The sequence below is a fragment of the Panthera leo genome, chromosome A3 (assembly GCF_018350215.1).
Source record: "Panthera leo isolate Ple1 chromosome A3, P.leo_Ple1_pat1.1, whole genome shotgun sequence".
Classification (NCBI taxonomy): Eukaryota; Metazoa; Chordata; class Mammalia; order Carnivora; family Felidae; genus Panthera; species Panthera leo.
Genome location: NC_056681.1, coordinates 28,251,504 through 28,271,328, shown reverse-complemented (window position 1 = coordinate 28,271,328; position 19,825 = coordinate 28,251,504). Strand labels below are relative to the sequence as shown.

At 51.5% G+C, this 19,825-nt stretch overlaps 1 protein-coding gene across 1 annotated transcript in view; it reads right to left on the bottom strand.

The window, feature by feature from the left end:
* The window catches only part of SNPH (syntaphilin), a 35,812-nt gene extending 17,111 nt beyond the window's left edge, over nucleotides 1–18,701 (bottom strand). Inside the window, exons 1-2 of the mRNA XM_042931385.1 lie at nucleotides 18,626–18,701; nucleotides 18,273–18,380 (exon numbers count right to left, since the gene is read on the bottom strand). The gene's annotated coding sequence lies outside the window, so the exon portion shown is untranslated. The remainder of the gene's footprint in view (nucleotides 1–18,272; nucleotides 18,381–18,625) is intronic.
* Between the last annotated feature and the right edge of the window lie 1,124 nt (nucleotides 18,702–19,825).

The window sequence follows — 19,825 nt, the reverse complement described above, 5'->3', positions numbered from 1 at the left end:
TCTCTGGGTATACTAACCCTCCCTGGACTGTACATTTTAAAAGGGGGGATTTTATGGTGTGTGAATTATTGTCACAATAAAAAGCACATTTTTAAACTGCCATAATATATATTTTAAGCTATTTTTTTAATGCCTGTTTTTGAGGGAGCGAGCGTGAGCGGGGGAGGGGCAGAGAGAGATGGGGACAGAGGATCCCAAGCTGGCTCTGTGCTGACAGTGCAGAGCCCCGAACTCACGAACCGTGAGGCGGCCTGAGCTGAAGTCAGATGCTCAACCGACTGAGCCACCCTGGCACCGCCACGTAGTATATATTTTACGTGAACAGTTGTAAAAGGACGGGGATGGTCCAAAGAGGGGAAGGTAATCACTGAGATGGGTCAGCCAGTTGCTGTGGGGTGGGAATAGAAGCAGCCCTCCGCCCTCCACCTGACTCAGGCAGCCGGGCCCGGGGGGCCTCCCTGGTGCTCCTGACCCTGGGTCAGCCCAGAGGAGACAGGAGACCGTGGCTGCCCCTTTGGAAGCTTTGCATATCCAACAGCCCATCTGCGCCTCACCGGTCCCCTGCGCAGGGAGATCCGGTGGAGACGGTTCCCACTGACACATGGGAAACCTGAAGCCGCAAAGGTGGCAAGATTGCCCAAGGTCACACCTTGGCCTTCCAGGTTGTAGGCGCCTACATTTCTACCGCATCACGAAGGTCTCATCACACAATAGAACTGGGACACATATCGTTATGCTGCAGAAAACCAGTTTCCCAGGAGACCCTGAGGCCATGGTGTTGATGAGGGGGACACCACCGAAACGGGAGGCAAGCAGAGCAAGGCTGAGCTTTGAAAAAGAAATTCCTCCTGTGCCTCTCCCCAGCCAGCACCTCCAAGACCCCAGGCCATGTGCCCTCCTGTATGGGGAGGGGGCGGCAGGGGAACACTGGGTTCCATCCCCCCTGCCTGCCTGCACACACCCATGGGGAGGCGGGGGAACCGAGGGGCTCTGGTGCTGGCCCCAGCTCGGTGGCTGCCTGGCAAGGGTACTCTGGCAGATGGAGACCCTCAGCGACCTTGGCCGCAGCATATGCTTTCCTGGGCTTCCTGGCTGATAGAGCTGTCAAGCCTGAGCCTGGCTCCTCTCCCTGCCTCCTCCTCCTCCTGAACTTCCAGCACCAGAGGAAGAAAAGATGGTGGGGCCGCCACGTCTAGGGACTCTGCCTTTTGTCCAGGTCCCTGCCTTGCCCCCTCCCCCACTCCCACATCTGTCCCCAGGTACCAACAAGGCCAACCCACTCTCAGAATTCCAGGGTGGAAGGGGTCTTGGCCAGACTTCGTCACAACCCATCATTGTACGGAGAGAAAATGAAACCCAGAGGCTGTGATCTCCAGTGATGAGGCTTCTGCACTGCGGCCCATCGCCCCCCCTTCCCCATCCTCCTTTGAATCTAGGCAGAAGTTCCATAAAATGAGAACAAGAGGGGCAGCTTAAGTAAAACAGTCATGGAAGGAAGCCTAGGGGTGAGACAGAACAAGTCCCACCCCGCCCCTGAGAGCAGCTCACAAATGACCTGTAGTAAAATAGACGCCGAAAGCGAGGCTGGGGAAGAAGGGAACGAACACAGCCTGACCACGAACAGCAAACACCGCGGCAATAACGAGGCTCAGAGTCAACTCTGGGCCTCCTGACTGCCATTGCGATAAAGGAAACCATGCCCAGTGCTCTTGTTCTCATGATTAAGGGAGGGCAAGAGGCAGACCAGGTCTTCCGGGAGAAATAAAGATCTTAAAACAGAGGCTACAAGAGACATTGTTGCATGGGATTTGCTGTGGGGGAGGAAGACTAGGGAACCAACAGGGAGAGTCCTAAGACAGAGGAGAGCCAGTGTCCTCTTACCCAAGGTGTCCTGTGTGTGTTGTGCCTTGGTGATGAGAGACTGAAGGACATGAGGAGCACAAGGACCAGAGGCCTAAAGGGATGTAGACATGTCCTCCGATCTGCCTGGGACCACAGTCCCTTTCTGCGGGGACAGCGCCCTCCTAATCTGAGATCAGCGCGCTTCCTGGGAGGCACATAAACTCATGCTGCCTCTGGCTCCCCCTCCCTCCCTTCCCCTCTCTTCCGACAAGACACGGCATGACAATCTAGTCCAACTGCCACATTGTCCTATAGCCAGAAAACCGCAGACTCGCCAAAGGCCACGGTGTGAGCTGCAGGAGCAGGGGACTGAAGGTGGATCCCACCAGCCACTCTGGACGTGTGGCTCCTGGTTGAAGCCAAGTGCCATCCGTCTCCTTGCGGCTCCTGGCGGCTCCACGTGGGGACACCAGCTCCGCTCACCCCACTGTTCCTGTTTGAGCCCAGGAGCCGTGCCTGCCCCACGTCAGCGTCCTTCATGTCTCCTCCCGGGTCCCCTTTCCTTCCCAGCTGCCAGCTGCCCGGACATCCTTAGCAGCTGGTCCCTGTCCGGCTGATTTCTACGGGCATTTCTTGTGTCAGGCTGAAGTCTCTCACCTTTGCCGAGGTCCGGGGCCTGCGGCAAGACCCAGTATGGCTCACACTCGCTGTAGGAGGGTAGGTGATTACAAACCCTTCTCTCGGGAAGCCTTCCCTCCCTGGAGGAGCTGCCCAACCCCTTCATTTACTGAAAATGAGGCTTTAAAAACACTTTGAAAAGGAACTTCTGCAAACATCTATGTTCTATTTTAAAAGTCCTTCGGAAGAGGTTAAGAGGCTTAATCTAAACGAAAGAAACCATGGCTTTGGGCTCAAATATACCTGGATCTGAATTCCAAACTCCACCATCCGCTATATGACAGTAGGACTTTACTTCTCTGAGCCTAAGTCTATCTGTAAAATGGGGCTACTTACAGTGTGCCTGAGTATGGTTATGGTTAGCAATGACGCAAGCAAAATGCCTAGCAAGAATCCAACATACAGAAAGCATTCCACACACAGTGGAAATTATTTACTAACCGAAATCTATTCTCGCTTTTAATCATATATATTAAACCTTTATCCCAGTCCAGAATCTAATCTGAAGTGTTATATAATAGCTGGTATCTCCGGGGTGCCTGACCACAGAATCATTTACACACACTTAGGTCTACGGGCCAAAATAAAGAAGGAAAAGGAAAAAAAAAAAATCACAAACCAGTCATTGCCTACCAAACGGCAGAATTTCAGGACATCGTCACTTTGATCCGACAGAATGTCTTAAAAATGAATGTGTCCAAAATAGGAGTTCCTGATGGGAATGTGACGCCTCTGAGGGCCTCCCTGCTCCCTCTCTGGCCCCAGCCACCATCTCTTCCGGGGGCTGCAACAGTCTCAGCCCTACAACTTCGGCACAGTGGCCAGAGGATCCTTTTAGAGTGTGAAATCTGGTCATGTCTCTCCTCCGCTCAAAACCTTTCCCGATGGTCCCATCTTGGAATAGAAGCTTTGGCTTCTCTTACTTACTCTGGCTGAGGCTGAGCCCTGCATCCCGCCCCACCCTCCACCTCTCTCTGACCTCACCTCTTGCTCCCCTCACGCATGGCTGTTCTGTCCACACTCGCACTCAGGGCCTTTGCACATGCTGTTCCCTCCCAGCTCTCTCCCTCCTGCAGGTCTTTACTCCAAGGTCACCTTCTCAGTGAACCTGCCTTGACCCCTTTATTTAAAATACAACTGGGGCATCTGGGTGGCGCAGTCGGTTAAGCATCCGACTTTGGCTCAGGTCATGATCTCATAGTTTATGGGTTTGAGCCCTGCGTCGGGCTCTGGGCTGACAGAACCTGGAGCCTGTTTCAGATTCTGTGTCTCCCTCTCTCTCTCTCTCTCTCTCTCAAGAATAAACATTAAATTTCTTTTTAAATACAACCCTCCCTCCCCTCTTTTCTCTTCATGCTCTATTTTCTCCACAGTCCTTATGTGAAGACATTTATGCATTTACTTTGTTATCTTTGGAATAGAAGCTGCAGGGAGGTAAGGATATTTGTGCATTTTATTCTTTATCTAATTTGAAGCACCTAGACCAGTACACCTAAGTACATCATAGGCCCTCAATAAATATTTGCTGAATACGAGTGTCTGCGTGCACTTGGGTTGAGGTCACCACCCAAGTAAGTGCAGGTTTCTGAGCAAATGAAAACAGGGGCAAAAAAAAAAAAAAAAGCTCTATGGCACTTTGTTTGTATCATGACAGTCCTTTCTACACACGGTGTCTTCTTTAGGGGCTGGTCTCTTCTACTAGAATCATCTGAATCTTCAGTAGGTAGCAGGGACTGGAGTGCAACCCACTTAGTAACCGCATCTTCAGGGAAAGGATGAAAGCTGTTATTTAACTGGCATCTTGCCAGGCACCCAGGATTATTCTCTCAATTCATGCTTATGTGTCCCCCACAGGTTGGGGTGCGTTCCCTCCATTTTACCACCAGGGACGCTTAGGTTCCGGGGGCCAACTCACATGTATGAGAAAAGTGTGACAAAGTTAGGACTCAGGACTGGTTGCAGCTGCCCCTCCAAATCACATCTCCACACCACAAAATCCAGTTCGTTGTCCCAACTACTCCTAATCCTGACAGCAGCCCCCCGGAGAAAGATGAAGGAAACAGGACTATAGTTGATCCTCATTATCTGCGGATTCTGTATTTGCAAATTCACCTACTCGCTAAAAATGATTTGTAACACCCACAGTCAACACCCACAGTTCTTTCCCGGGAGGGGTGGAAAATGTCAGTTTCCTTGATGTGTAACTTCCCAGCTGGGGTGGAAGGCAACCTTGTTTCACTTCTTATACTGCAAACAAGTGTCCTCTTTGTGCCACATTTTTCACATTTTGGGGCTTTTTGTTGGTGACTTTGCTGTTTAAAATGAAAACAGTGTAGTGCTGAAAAACCGTCTAGTGTTCCTGGGCACAAGAAGGCTGTGATGTGCCTTTTGGGAAAATACGTGTGTCACATGAGCTTTGATCAGTATGAATTACAGCGCTGTCCGCATGAGTTCGATGTGCATGAAATCAACAGCTGACACTAAAGAAGGTGTCTTTAGACAGAAACACACACAAAACGAGGTTCAGTATTGATCTGTTGATGAAAACGGTGTGACCGGAGGCTCGCAGGAGCCTCGCCCTGTGTTCTCCCTCAGGAACAATGGTTCAGTATTCACTAATTCAGGGTTTGCAGCGGCTTCACAGAACATACTACTGCAAATAACAAGAGTTGACTATACTAAGCCCAGCCATCCAGTGCACAGTTCTGCACACAATAGGTCTAGCTGTGGCTATGCGTAAGCATGTACACGCAGACCCACTCGTGTGTGTGTGCTCCGCTCCATGTACTAAACACTGCCATTAGCACCAGCACTGGCAGGTCCCCTCCGAGGGGTGTAATGACCGCATTCAGGAGCTCGGGAGGTAGAACCAGATGCTCCCAGATCCAAATCCAAGGGCAGCTGGGAGTTGTGTGCCTTCATGCTGGTCACACCCAACTTCCTTGTAGATACGGGAGGTTAATCAGTGTCCTGATGATAAAGAGAGGTTGTGCGGGACAACTGCCAAGCACAGAAGCCACAGCTGGGATACAGTATCCAGCAGGCAGCTGGGCAGAGCCTTTTAAAGCCCATGTATTTGCCTAGGGCAGGTAAGGGGGGCCCAGGAGAGCCACTTAGGGCCACCTCCTCCTGAGCAGACTGGCCTTCCTCCTCTTACAGACCTGGACATCATTCTGCCTAGTATGATCTCCAGGAGCATTTGTAGACTAGGAGTCCAGGAGTCAGAGGGTCAAAGCCAGAAGGTACCCAGGGGCAGGGGACTCCAGAGGTCCCAGACTGGCAGCCCAAAGGCCATATCATGCCTATGGACCACTTTCCCTCAGCCTGCACGTGTATGTGTTTTAATCTGAGTCAACATGAATAAATCGAGACATTTCATATTTTAAAAAAGTCCAGATCTCTGTCTTGTCTTATGCCACCCAAAAGATCTTGCCTCTCTGTGTCTGCATTCCTGCACGGCACTGACCGGCTGAGGCTGGGAGGTGGCTCCTTTTCGCTAGTGTTCTTATCAGTGCCCTTGTACTTACACCTGGACTGTTTTTCGCTTGTTAGCTGCCTAGCACTGGAGTTTGGAACCTCTGGTCTAGTCCAATCTCACTTGACAGGATCTGAACTCAAGGGTGGGTGGTACTTGCCCAAGCCCCCAGGTAAATCAGTGGTGGTGCTGGGACTTGAACCCTAGACCTGCAGCTCTGAATCCAGAGCACTGAGATGCCCAAGGAGGCTGGGGACGCGGAACGGGGAACTGGGGTGAGGGGGACATCCTGTTCAGGAAAAGGCTGCTGGGGCCAGAGGGGTAAGGCAGAGAACACCAGCTCTGGCTTCAATCGGCAGAAAGTTCTCTTCTTCCCACCTGCTGGCAAACACTGACCTTCCCTACCCTGTAAGATAAACTGCTGCACGGGCTCTGTTGACACAGTGTTCTCAGGTGCCCCTCTACCTGTCCTGTTCCACCCCCCAGCTCCCCCACCCCTGCCTCAAAGGCAAAGATTTTCATAATCATGGGGGGGGCGGGGGGGCATGCGGAGCCAGAGGTGGGTGGGGGGAGTGCTTTGTCCTAGGGCAAAGCCTAGTTCTTAGCAAAGGACTGACCGCGAGCTTTAGCTTCCTTATCTGTAAAATGGGGGTTTCAATTATGAAGATTTAATTAGATAATGCACAGGAAGAGTCTGGCGCATACCTCCCAGTGAACATTCGCTTCTTTCCCTTATTTTATAAACCAAGGGCCTGGAGACAAGTGAATGATTCATTCCAAGAAGGTCACAAAATGAAAAGGGATTCCCTTAGCTCCCATGGGGTAATTTTAAAAGGTTAGATATAGTTACATTTGTGAAAATATTTATTATAGCTATAAAAGTAGCACACACTTAAAAAAAAACCCTCCAGTTTTGTTGTTCAAAGACGAGCCCCTGATTAGTTTCACTGCTGCTTCTTCCAGTCTTTTTCTTTTTTTTTTTAATTTTTTTTTAACATTTATTTATTTTTGAGACAGAGAGAGAGCATGAACAGGGGAGGGTCAAAGAAAGAGGGAGACACAGAATCTGAAACAGGCTCCAGGCTCTGAGTTGTCAGCACAGAGCCCGACGCGGGGCTCGAACCCACGGACCGCAAGATCATGACCTGAGCCAGAGTCGGACGCTTAACCGACTGAGCCACCCAGGCACCCCTCTTCCAGTCTTTTTCTAAGCAGAGGGGAAAAAATGTCTTTTAGGGGAGGTGGGGGTTATTTTTATGTGGTTATAACCCTGGTGTGTATGCACCTTTGTATCTTTTAAAAATTTAACATAGCTTAAGAATTGCCTGTGCCATGGCATATTCTTAATAAAAAGTTCTGTTTTTAAAATATTTTCTTTTTTTTAAAGTAATCTCTACACTCAATGTGGGGCTCAAACTCACAACCCTGAGATCAAGAGTCGCACGCTCCCCCCACTGAGCCTGCTGGGCGCCCCTATAAAGAGTATTTTACGGGCTGCATGATTTTCCATTTCATGGGTCATCATGGTTAACTTCTTCCCTTGTTGAATATTTAGTCTTTCTCACTACCAAAAAGAATGCTGCAACGGATACCTTTGTGCATAATTGTTTTTCTGTATTTTGAACTACTTCCTCAGGATAGATCCCCAGTGGTGGGTTTATAGCGTCAACGAATACGCTGCCAAACTGCTTTCCTAATGGGCTGAGTTACCAGATGATTCTCCCACCCATAACACATCCGCATTGGCTGTGCTTCCCGTTTCACAAAACCACTGGCACTGAGCTCTGTCTCCTAAAGGGCAAGGCGTTCAAGCTCAAACACGGGAATTATCCAGGGTGATTCTTCTGAGTCTCTTCGGCTTTGGGGCAAGTAGGGTCACCCCCAGTGGCAAAGGGGTGGGGTTAACTCCCGGAGAGACGTAGCTCAAAAGTAGCCTAGCTCCAAGCAAGACTGAAAGCAAGTCCCCCAGAGCCTCTCCCATGTCCCAAGCACAGCACCCCTTACCCGTGTGGCAGCTCTGGCAGGCCCCTTTAGTCAGTGTCCACCTAGCACCTGCCTGCTGTGTGCTGGGTCCTTGAATGGTCCCAGCACTCAGATCCTGTCGGTGAAGGGCTGGGCTCAGGAGGGAGTAAGTCCCTCTCCAGAACTCAGGAGGAGGTACCTGTGAGCAGGGCTCTGAAGGATGAGCTGCCTGTGCAGGAGCATTCCGGATGCAGTGTGGGGTGGGGGCCAGCATTATGGAGGCGTGGAGGAGGTGGTGGCGAAGGAGGAGATAATGGTAGAGGAGGGGGAAGAGGAGGAGAGAGGAGAGGGGAGAGGAGGAGGGAGATGGGAAGGAGGAAGAGGAGGAGAAGAGCTACAGGGGTAGGGGCCCAGGAGAGTAGAGAGGGAGGCTGGGTGCTGGGGGAGGGCCTTTCACGCCTCTGGGTTCTGAGCAGAGGAATGACAAGGCTGGGATTATCTTATGGAAGCTAATGCTATACCAGCTCTGTGGGGAACGGGCTAGAAAGAGGAGGAGAGGCACCAGGAGACCCTAGATGGAAGCAGGGGAGAGGGAATGAGAGAGGCAAAGATGGCTTCCAGAGAAACTGAGGACAGAGGCTCCTCGAGGCCCAGAACGGAGGGGCTGTGGGGAAGGAGGGCGAGGGGAGAAAAGTGATGGCGCCCAGGCATCTGGGAAGGTCAGGGGCGATAGACACTAATCCTGCCTACCCAGTGTTCAGTCTCCCCCTTAGTCACAGAACCCTGTTGTGGTTCCGGGGTGGTGGTACACCAACTTAACCTGCACAAGCCTGGAGGGTGGCAGGGGCAGTTCTGGGAGTGGCAGCACCCGGCCTGGGCTTGCGAATGTGGCTGTGGTCGCTTAGCCCTCAAGGGCCCAGAGACAAGCGGGCATCATGCCTCCAGTGGCTCGGGTCTTCCCAGATGCCAGGAGCAGAGTGGACTCCGAATCGAGGCCTAGCAGACACGTGCTGAAGGAAGTCAGGCCAGGCCGCCAAATAGATGACCCAGAAATCCTGAGAACCCCATGAGGTCGGTCAGTCTGGGTACAGGAAAAATGGCCCTGAGAGGGCTCCACGGTCCATCTCTCCTGGGACACAGCCTGGCACAGAGTCGGGAGCCAGGACATGCAGCTCTGCCACCAACTGAGTCACAAACCTAAGGGCACGACTCTCTTGACCCCTTGGGACCTCAGTCTCCCCATCCACAAAATGGCGATAATACCCCCTCCCTGATGGAGCTGCTGTGATGTCCCAGGATCTGCCTTCCTTGTCAGCCTGCTTCCCATCACATCTTCTTCCTAACCATCTCCCCTGAGCTCACCCTGTGGGCTCATGCTTTCGCTTATGCGGTGCCCTCTGCCTAGAAAACCCTTCCAAGCTCTCCGCCTACTTGTCTTCCAAGTTCAATTCAAGCATGGATGCCTGTGTGTAACTTCATGGGAGACAGAGTTCATGCTCCCTCCTGGGTGGTCCCTTGCACACGCTCCCTTCAGAGCCCTTCTTCCACCAACAGGACACAGACTATTTGCACACATGGTCACCTGTGGACCACAATCTTCCGTTTTTTGAGGGTTTCTAAGAGCCCCCCCCCCCCCCCCCCCCCCCCGCCACAGGCATCTGGCATAAGCAGCATGTGGGCTGCCGGCGAGTGGTCAGAGGGCTCTGGCACCAGAGGCGACGATGCCCTCAACCAGGCACCACCCAGCCCCGAGCAGAGCAGGAAAGGTCGCCCAGCACAGCTCCAGCCCGCACATGCCCACACCTGGCCCAGTGTGAGGTCAGCAAACCTTCCTCCTCCTCTGCCTCCCAAAGGCCTTTGGATGGCAACAGACGGTGCTAACACTGCTCTGTGTCCTTGGAGTTGGGACGGTCAGCTAGAGAACTCCACTGGCCTCTTGCTCACGAGCTGTGCCCACCTTATAGACAGCTGAGGGATGCTCAGAATTACCTGACTTGCCTAGGGTCAAGGAACAAGAGGCATAAAGTACCGCACCGTGGGCCCTCCTCCTCTTGAGATCAGATGCCACGCCCCATGGGATCTCAGGGACTGAGAAGCTGTTGAGATGTGTGACCTTTAAGAACCTCTAGGAGCCGTCCTTCTGGATTCTCCATACAGTGCAGAAGACAAGAATCCTTCAGAAGTAGGGGACCCACAGGAAGCCAGTCTCCCTGTGAGTCTCTCTCTCTCTCTCTCTCTCTCTCACCCACACGTGCACATGCACACCGAGTCTGAAACCCCCACTGGGCCCTCTAGGGCAAGACACAAATTGGGAGAAAATATTTGCAGAATATGTATTTGACAAAGAACTTGCATCCAGAACGGATGAAGAACTCTCACAGCTCAGTAATAAGACCAACAACCAAATGATTAAATCTTTAACCGTGGGCCAAACGTCTGAAAAGAAACTTCACCAAAGAAGATGCACGGATGGCAGATAAGCACACAAAAAGATGTTCAACATCATTGGTCATTAGGAAAATGCAAATTAAATCCGTAAAGAGAGACCACTGCACACCTGTTAGGATGGTTAAAATTTAAAAGACTGATCATAACCAGGGTGCCTGGCTGGCTCAGTTGGTTAAGTGTCCAACTTCGGCTCAGGTCACAATCTCACAGTTCATGGGTTCGAGCCCTGCGTCGGGCTCTGTGCCGACAGCTCAGAGCCTGGAGCCTGCTTCGGATTCTGTGTCTCCCTCTCTCTCTCTGCCCCTCCCCTGCTCACGCTCTGTCTCTCCCTCTCTCTCAAAAATAAATAAACATTAAAAAAAAATGTTTTTAAAGACTGATCATACCAAGTGCTGGTGAGAATGTGGAACTGGAACTTTCATACACTGATGGTGGGATTGTAAACCCAGAGTGGGGGTATAACCACTCTGGAAACACTTGGGAAGTTTCTTAAAGAGTTATATATTTGCCAAACGATCCAGCCATTCTACTTCACTCCTAGGCATTATCCATACAAAGACTTACATGCAAATGTTCACAGCAGCTTTGTTTGTAATAGCAAAAAACTGGGAAAAAAAAAACCAAACAATTGTCCATCAGCAGATGAAGGGATAAACTAATCGTGTTTTTTCCTTTATCCATATACTTGAATACTACTCAGCAATAAAAAGGAATATATTGATATGCAAAACATCATGAATCCCAAAATAATTATGCTGAGTGAAAAAGTCAGACCCCTCCCCCCCCAAAATCACATACTGTATGATCCCATTTATATAAAATTCTAGAAAATGCAAAGTCATCTATAGTGATAGAAAGCATATCAGGGGTTGTTGGGGGATGGGGGAGGCATGAGAGGGAGGAACATTACAAAGGGGCAGGAGGAACCTTTTCAGGATGATGGGTTTATTCATTATGTTAACTGCGATGATGATTTTAGGGGTTACACGATGTCAAAACCTACCAAATCACAGACTTTAAATACATGCAGTTTGGGGCTCTGTGCTGATAGCTCAGAGCCTGGAGCCTCCTTCAGATTCTGTGTCCCCCCCCTCTCTCTGCCCCTCCCCTGCTCATGCTCATGCTCTGTCTCTCAATAATAAATAAACATTAAAAAAAATTTTTTTAAATATGTGCAGTTCATTGCATGCTGCCTTCAATAAAGTTGGAAGAAGGAGAGAGGGGAAGGGGCCGGGGAAAGAGGAGGAGCACACAGGAGTCTTTCTTAGGATGCCAGGCACACGCACGGATACACACACGCAGACACTGAGTATGAAACTGCTGCTTGGCCTCTAAGAGTCTCTCAACCCAGGATTCCATCTAAAAGGGACACCAAGCTACTTGTCATTTGCTCAATGCTTTTCCAGAGTCCTCTCCATGTGCCTGGCTTGAGCTGGGCACCGGGGGTTCAGAGATGAAGCAAACCCAGTCCTTGCTCTAGGAAGTTCATTCTTTGCTCGAGGAAGTCCATTCTGGAGCAGATTTCCCAGAATTCAACCTACACACTTAGCCACACGCCTCAAGCACACCAGCTGGGTTCCCTTCACACCTCCCCTGAGGTCTTTCTCTGCTCTAGGCTTCCTCCACAAGCAGAGGCCAGCTTTTCCTCTGTGCTGGCCAGGCGGCAGGGCTGTCTGTGGAGACACCGCTCGCTGTTTAGACCTCAGCACAGCCCAAGCAGAAAGCGGCGGACCTGGGCTGCAGGGCTGGCGTGACTTCTGCAGAACGGTACCTGCCCCTCCCTCTGAGGGGCTGCCAGAAGCCTCTCCTGACGCCTGTCTCTCTAGGGTGGCTTCTGTGCCAGGCCTCACAGGCCGTCAGCCAAGTCCCCTCCTTCTGAGGCTGCAGACCAAGCTTCCAGAGACCCTGTGGCTGGGAGGCCCGGCCAGCGCCAGCTTCAAGGGGGCAGTCTGGAGGCCTCAGGCCCTAGAGACGCGATCCTGACAGAGTTGCTGAAAGGGACACAGTTATGGCCTTTGAAGCTGTGGGCCCAGAAGCAGATCACAAACTGCCAAAGTTAAGGACGCCATATGCCCTGACCCAGGCCTGCTGTTCCAGCCTTGTTTCCCTTCTTTGCCCTCACTCTGGAACTTTACATGAAAGGCACAGAGGGACAGCCTGCCGCAGACACATTTTAATATGCGCACTTGAAAATGTTGCCTGGTTGGCCACATTTTAAAAACAAGGGAGATCACAAACATCCCATTTCTAGCTTATAAATCAGAAGGCCTGCAAACACCAGACCCACTCTCTTGCCTGGGAAAGGTGGCAGGAGCAGGCCAGCAGCCACCCTCTTCCAAACAAGCACTTTCCAGTTTGCTGCAGTCCCTGAACAGCCCAACGGACCTGTTTTGCCTCTGTCAATAACTGCCTTCGAGGCCCCTTGCCTCACACATTTGATTCTGGCATAAAGACCTAATGACCTTATGAGGTAGACGGCATCATGTCCCCATTTTACAGAATAGGAAACAGAGCAGTGTGGCTCCAAAGCCAAATACAAGAACACTGGTCAGTGACTAAATGAGTGAACCATGGACCGTACTATTTTTAATAAAGCAAAATGTATTTACTTTGAAGGCATACCTTTTGCCCCCCCCTGATATTATATAGTCTCCTTACTCTGGGGACAGAGGTGTTAAAATGCTCCTTCTTTCACTCTACCGCAGCGATAGTAAACAGAAATCTCTTTAAGTGTCACTTGAACGTCCTTATCGGGCAAAATAAAAAGTTGGCAAACCTAGGATGGATTCCCAAATGTACTGATCTTTGAAATCTAAGTGTGAGAAGCACTGCTCTGCTATATAGCCTGCTTCTGCCATTTCTCCTGGTTAAAAAAGAAGAAGAAGAAGAAGAAGAAGAAGAAGAAGAAGAAGAAGAAGAAGAAGAAGAAGAAAGAAAAAGCAAAAAACCCACCCCTATCGGCATCTCATCCTATCTTTGAAGAGTTGGCTTTTGAACTGAGCATTCCCCAAACCTTCTCTGTCCAGCAAACCCACAGAGCATTTGTTCATGCCTCTTGTTATATTTATCTCATTCTTCCTCAAGTTACGGTTATCTATATCCTACCCACTCTTGCACCCCCTAAAGCGGTGACAGAACAGAAGAAACTGCTGAATTGTTGGCCAGTCAGCGCTTCAAGAGAACCCCACCTCTGCCTGGCATTTTGTAGGTGGGGAAGAGCAAAGGGCCTGGCCTCAGGCCACCCAGGGAGTTGACAGCAGAGCCGAGGTGAGGACGGGAGTCTCCCGATGCCTCGGTGCTGGCTTTCTTTCCACTTCTTTCCACTTCACCAGGCTGCTTCCCAGAAATTCCCTTCTGCTTGGCTCAGCACCTCAATTCAGAGGACAGTGCTGAGCATGTGACAAACACTTCATGAATCTCTGTCCATTAGGAGGTGCAAAGCAGCCAGGAGAACACAGGCCTCCTCCTCTCCAAGGGCCCTCAGCTCTAGCTTCATATCACCTGCATCAAGCCTTCACTCAGCGTGAGCTGCCCATCAAATAAAGAAATGGCCCTCCGGCCCCTGGTGACCTGGATGTAGAAAGACCCCATATGGCTCAGGAATACAATCCCAATTAGGCCAGAGTTATGATCCCAGCCCTGCTGAGTAACCTTGGGGAAATGCCTTCACCTCTCCAGGTGTCAGGTGCTCCAGACAGGTGGAAAGCTGAGAATAGATACGAAGAATTCCCCAAGCCTACTGGCTTGGTTATTCAGCACTAGACAGGCTTTCCAAGAGGAATTTCAGAGTCCTTTCTCTAGAGTGTCTTAAGGACAGGAAAGGTTCTCGTCCACCTGGGACAAATGGATTATTCCATTAGAGCTGTGCCAGAGTGAGCTTGAATGGCTCCCCCCTGCCCCCAGACTCTGTGGCCACTTTTTGTGTTGCTGGGGTCAAAAGCCAACATATCTTTTTCTTTTTTTATGTTTTATTTATTTTTGAGAGCAAGAGAGACAGAGCATGAGCAGGGAGGGGCAGAGAGAGAGACAGAGACAGAATCCCAAGCAGGCTCCAGGCTCCGAGCTGTCAGCACAGAGCCTGATGAGGGGCTCGAACTCACAGACTGCGAGATCATGGCCCGAGCTGCAGTCGGATGCTTAACTGACTGAGTCACCCAGGCGCCCCAAAAGCCAACATATCTTTAAAACAGTTTGGAACTGCCCTAAGCTGGATGGATGAGGATGATGCTGATTCACAAACTCAATTCAGAAAACAAGGACACGATGATGGCATCATCTCTATAAAGCCTTCCTGATCCACTGAACAGGAAAGATCATCTCCCCTCTCCGACACCCCACTATATACCATTATCAGTCCACAACCCAGCTCCTAGACGGTTTGTCATACCTACATGTTTAGATGTTTGTCTCCTACTTAGACATCGGTTTCTTGAAATGAGGGATCACCTCTTACTCTTTCCTGTACCCCATGCACTTAGCCCAGGGCCTGGCTAAGAAACCATAAACGAACGCTGAGCCATGTTTAGCTAGACAAGGAAGCCCTCCCACCTCTATTCTGGGACAAGGTGGCATTTAGTTCTTTTAGAGCCCACGGATGCATCCAGTCCATCTGCAGGACGGGAACGCCAATTTTCAGAGGGACACTGGCTTACCCAAAGTTATTCAGTTAACGAGAGGGCTCAGACTCGAAGCAACCCTTTTGACTCTCAGTACGGTGTGCTTCCAGCTCTTTCTCAGCCTCTCCAACACATTAGCTGTGTAACTCTGGGCAAGGCTCTTTGTCTCTCTGCCCTGGCTTTCTCTTTGTGAAATGGGTAAAAACCATAATGGGATTGTCTCAGGGATAAAACAGAGCACAGCACACAGGGAGCACTCAAAAAGCGTGTCTGTTGTGACTGTCATTCATGACCAGCCCTTCTCCTCAGGGAAAGGGCACCCACCACCCATCAGCAGAGCAGGGCTCAAGGTGAAAGGAAGTCTTCCCAGCCCCGACCTATACACAAGTTCAAGCAGCAAGTTCCCTGCAGTCATCAGTTTGGGGAAGGGCCTGATCTCCGCCCAAGAGCACACACAACTCACAGGGATGGCGGCAAGGTATGTATGCGGAGGCAGCGAAACCTTTGGAAGAGCATGCTCTTCCGGGTCAGACAGACCTGGTGTCAGGTAACAGGCTGCCCTTCCTGGCTGTGCCATCTTGGCAGCCACTCTCTCTAAGCCTTGGGCTCCTCGTCCTTCAAATAGGTATAATTTGTTATGAGGATCACCTGAGGTAGGTAATGGCCTGGTACTCCATAGATGATACTAAGAGTAATAATACTTGTCCCATTTTTATTTAACCAAATGCACGCGATAAAATGTCCAAACCAGAAAGGGCCTTAAGGATCCAGGAGCCCAGTCCTGTCATGTTATAGCCGGGGACCCAGAGGTCGCGGTTGGCCAAGGTCACACAATGGGGTGCTGGTGGAGTGAGAGCCAGGGCTGGGGGTCTCCGGATTTTCTACCGCATGTCCATTCTGGCCCACTCGATTCTCCTCATCTGTTCCTCCCATCCCCACCCCCACCCCCCACCCCCCAGCACAGCGAGGGGAAGAGTCACGTTCTTTCCAACCCTCTTCCTTTCACACTCCTCTGAAACCAGCCAGCGCTATCTGTTTGCCAACGTCACAGTTCTCCCAGGCACACGGGGCCCCTTCCAGCCTTGAGGAGAAGGTAAAACAATTGCTGGCTACTGGCAATAGCAATAATAACAGTATTAGTAATTAACAGTGATAATAATGGCAACCAACAACCTGCACAGTGCCCTGTGCTTAACAGTGTTTTTCCTACAAACGTCAGCACATTCCACAGTTTCTCCCTAACCTCGTTGGCTTAGGGGCATAACTGCCTCAAACTTATTCAACACTTCCTGAGCACCTACTTTGTACCTAGCCACAGGCTAGAGGTTAGAGAGGACAAAGATGAGGCCTCTGTTGGGAGGAGTTCACGATCTAACGGGGATTTAGGGCAGGTGGGGACATAACTTCACTTGGCCCAAATGATGCAGCCACAAAATGCCCTGCCCAGCCTATGGGGAGCCTTCTTTATCACGATGCCAAGGGGCACAGTGTATCTGTGGAATAAATGGGAGCAAGGAAGGGCGAGGCCTAGGCTGGAAAGGGCAGCAGGAGGAAAAACAAAGAATAGAAAGTCCAGACACCAAACACTCGATTGCCTGTCTCAGAGAGGTTCTAGTGGGAGACTCCAGGGAGGGCAAGGGAGCAGCAATAGGACCCGTATGGAATCAGGAGGCCTCGGCCCCTGACCCCCGCCAGCACACAAGATTCTGATGCTTCTTGTCCCTTAGGGACTTTGCCCTCGGATGCCAAGATTTTCCAAACCCAGTGCTGGGGTATATATGCCTCCTTGGGACCATCATTCGCTAGAATGATGACACAGCCCTTGCAGTTGGAAATGTTTGTACCTCCTGGTTGCTTCCTAGGCCCTCAGCCCAACACACTCCAGCATTCATTATCCCCTGGCAGGGACGCCATCCGCAGGGATGTGGAAGAGATTGGCAGGGTGGGGGAGGGGGAGAGAAGAGGCTAAAAGCAGCCACCCCTCCCCTCTTCCTCCAGTCTATCTCTCAAGTCCTGAGTCCCTGAAAACCTACTATGTGCCAGGCACAGGCACTATTTTAGGTGCTTTCATATACATCTCATTTCATCATCCCATCGACCTACTCAGGCATGTATGCCTCTTCCCAGATGTGCAGATGAGGAAACTGAAGCTTGGGGGTGGGAAGTAACTCGAGGAAGGTCACCCCAGTGACAGCGTAGGGATATCAATATAGGACTGTCTGATGCCTCCGGTTCCACGAGGCTCACAAGGTCATGTTTCACTGGAGAAGTCCACAGTTGAAAGAGACCAATTGAGGAAACCCCAATTATTTCATAAACCCAAGTTTAAATTCTGGGTTGCTCTGGTAGAGAGATCCCTGACATGTCAGAGCTACCTGAGTGGCACGTGACAACCACACAGACCATCTAATCCAACTCCTGCATTTAACAGATGAACAGACAGACACCCACGCCTAAAGAATTTTAAGATGGCTACTGGTGGCCTCCTAGCAAGCTAAGGGACTAGAACCCGAATCTCTGGCACTTTCCCTACACCACCCTGCCTGCAGAGATCACCTTTTCCTGATAAGCTCCTGCAGCCCATCCCACACCGCCAGATGGGCAGAGAAGGCAGAGGAAACAGGCAGCTGTGTGACCAGGCCTCTCCTCAGTCTGTCTGCAGGGTTGAGGAAGAGAATCTGGGGCTTACCAGGCTAGTAGGTGTTCTGCTGAGCGGAAGGAGAGAGCATCCTACCCCATGGAGGGTCCAGAGAGACAGACTCAGATCTCCTGCTTCAGGGGTCATGGGCATGTTTTCCAGACCTACTGCAGGGCCCTGACGCTTCTCAGGGGGGAATGTGGTAAAGAAGCAGTCGTTGGCACTTGACCTTGGGTTGGGTGTGGGGTTCCACCCGTCTCCCACCCCTAGGTACCCTTGCTCCTCCTCAAAAAAGGAAAGGGGCTTAAATATTTGCCAAATGCTGAAAGAGGAAGACATTTAGGAACGGGGCGGTCCCTAGACCTCTCCTAATCGCCCACCTTGGGCATCTTCCCCGCTGCAACCAGCATCCTGTAATTAGTGATTTTCACGGGTTTGGGGCGGGGTGGTGGGGGGGAATGAAGGGAGGGTAAGAATGAGTCACAGTTAACCCCTCCTCGGCCGATGCCCTCTGAGGGATTCTACCGCAGCGGGCGGTCGCCAGCGGCCCCCGCCCGCCCGCCCGTCGGGTGCAGCGAAGGGCCCCCTCCGGGCTCGGCCGCGGCCTCCTCACCTGAGTCCGCTGGCGCTCCGCAGCCCCCGCCGGCTCGCACCGCTCCGGCCCCGCTTGGCGCAGCGCCTCTGCAGTCGCGGCTGCAGCTGTCTGGCCCGGATCAGCAACCTGCGGCGGAGGGGGGAAAACGCACAGACAGGGGCGGGTGAACGCGGGCGGGGACACCCGAGCCCCCCGCAGCTGACAGCTGGGCCGCCGCAGCCAGAAAGCCTGGAGGGCAGGCTGCCTGCCGGGCGCTCGGTCCTGTCTGCTCCCCGGCGCGGCCCGCGCCTCCCCTCCCCCCACCCGCACTCGGCACTCTGTGGGAGCAGCTGGGCGGTGGGCCCCGAGGTCCCCGGGGTCGCTGTCATCACCTGCCGAGGCTTCCATGGCTTCGGCTGCCCTGCCCAGGCCGCCGACCTGCTCTCCGGAGCCCCTGCTGGAGGCGGCTCGCCAGGGCTGGGGCTGCCGGGAGGGAGGAAAGGGGAGGGTGAGGTGGATGGAAGGGACCAGCCAGTGGGCGGCTCGCTGGCAGCTGCGTAAGCGGCCCGTCTTCACTTTCCTTCTTAAAGAGATAGTTTGCATCTTGCCTCAGAGGGTGCGGGAGTGCGGGCGCGAGCACGCACGGGGTGGGGTCCTGTCCCACCTACTGTGTACAGCCAGCCTGTGTTTAGAGTTGGGCATTGCGGCCGAGAGGAAAGCACATTGTCTGCCCACTGACAGGCTGTGTGATCCTGGGCAAGTCCCTGCACGTCCCTGGTCCTCAGTTTCCTCACCTGCAACGTGGATTGATGATACCGATCTCACTTCCTGGCACGCTGCCGGCTTATGCTAAATAGTAATGGCATCTGGATTCCATTCGGAACATTTTTCACTCCCTCATTTTTCACATCCGAGTACCAGGTTGCTTATTTAATGCGAACAGCATTTGGGCTATGAAGAAAAATGATGGCAAGAATCTTAAATATCTGAAAAGTCACGTTTGTCTTTGAAGTATTAAGATGGCGAATCTTTGAAAACATGGAAAGATAATCACAACCTAAATTAAACGTTCATTATACACCTTGTCCCTCTGTGTTCCATCTGCTATTGTAAGGGAGACAAGGGGACCACAGGAGACAAAGGGACCTTGAGGACCCTACGTGACATAGTGATTTCCTCCTCTCCTACTCCCTTTGCCCTAGTTTTGCTGGATTTCCAGCTAACATATTGTATACATACCATCTGTCATTGTCACCCCCACTAGAACGTACGTGCCATGATGGAAGGAACCCTGCTATATTCCCAGTGCCTAAAGTAGTGCCTAACACATAATCAGGTGCTCAGTAAATATGGACTAAATGAGAGAGAGAGCAAGCATACATTGTGCCAGGGCCCCGCCTTCCCTAAGAACACTAGGCCTGATGCCATCCTGGTCTCCTAAAACTCTTATATCCTTAAATCTCTGTCTGCTCTTGGTGAGGCTGAACTTGGTACCCTCTACCTAAGCTGATGGAGAAGCATTTGTATAGTGATTTTACCAATTTTATATCTTGACTCTGCAGGACTGGCCTGGTGAGAAATAGTTAATATTT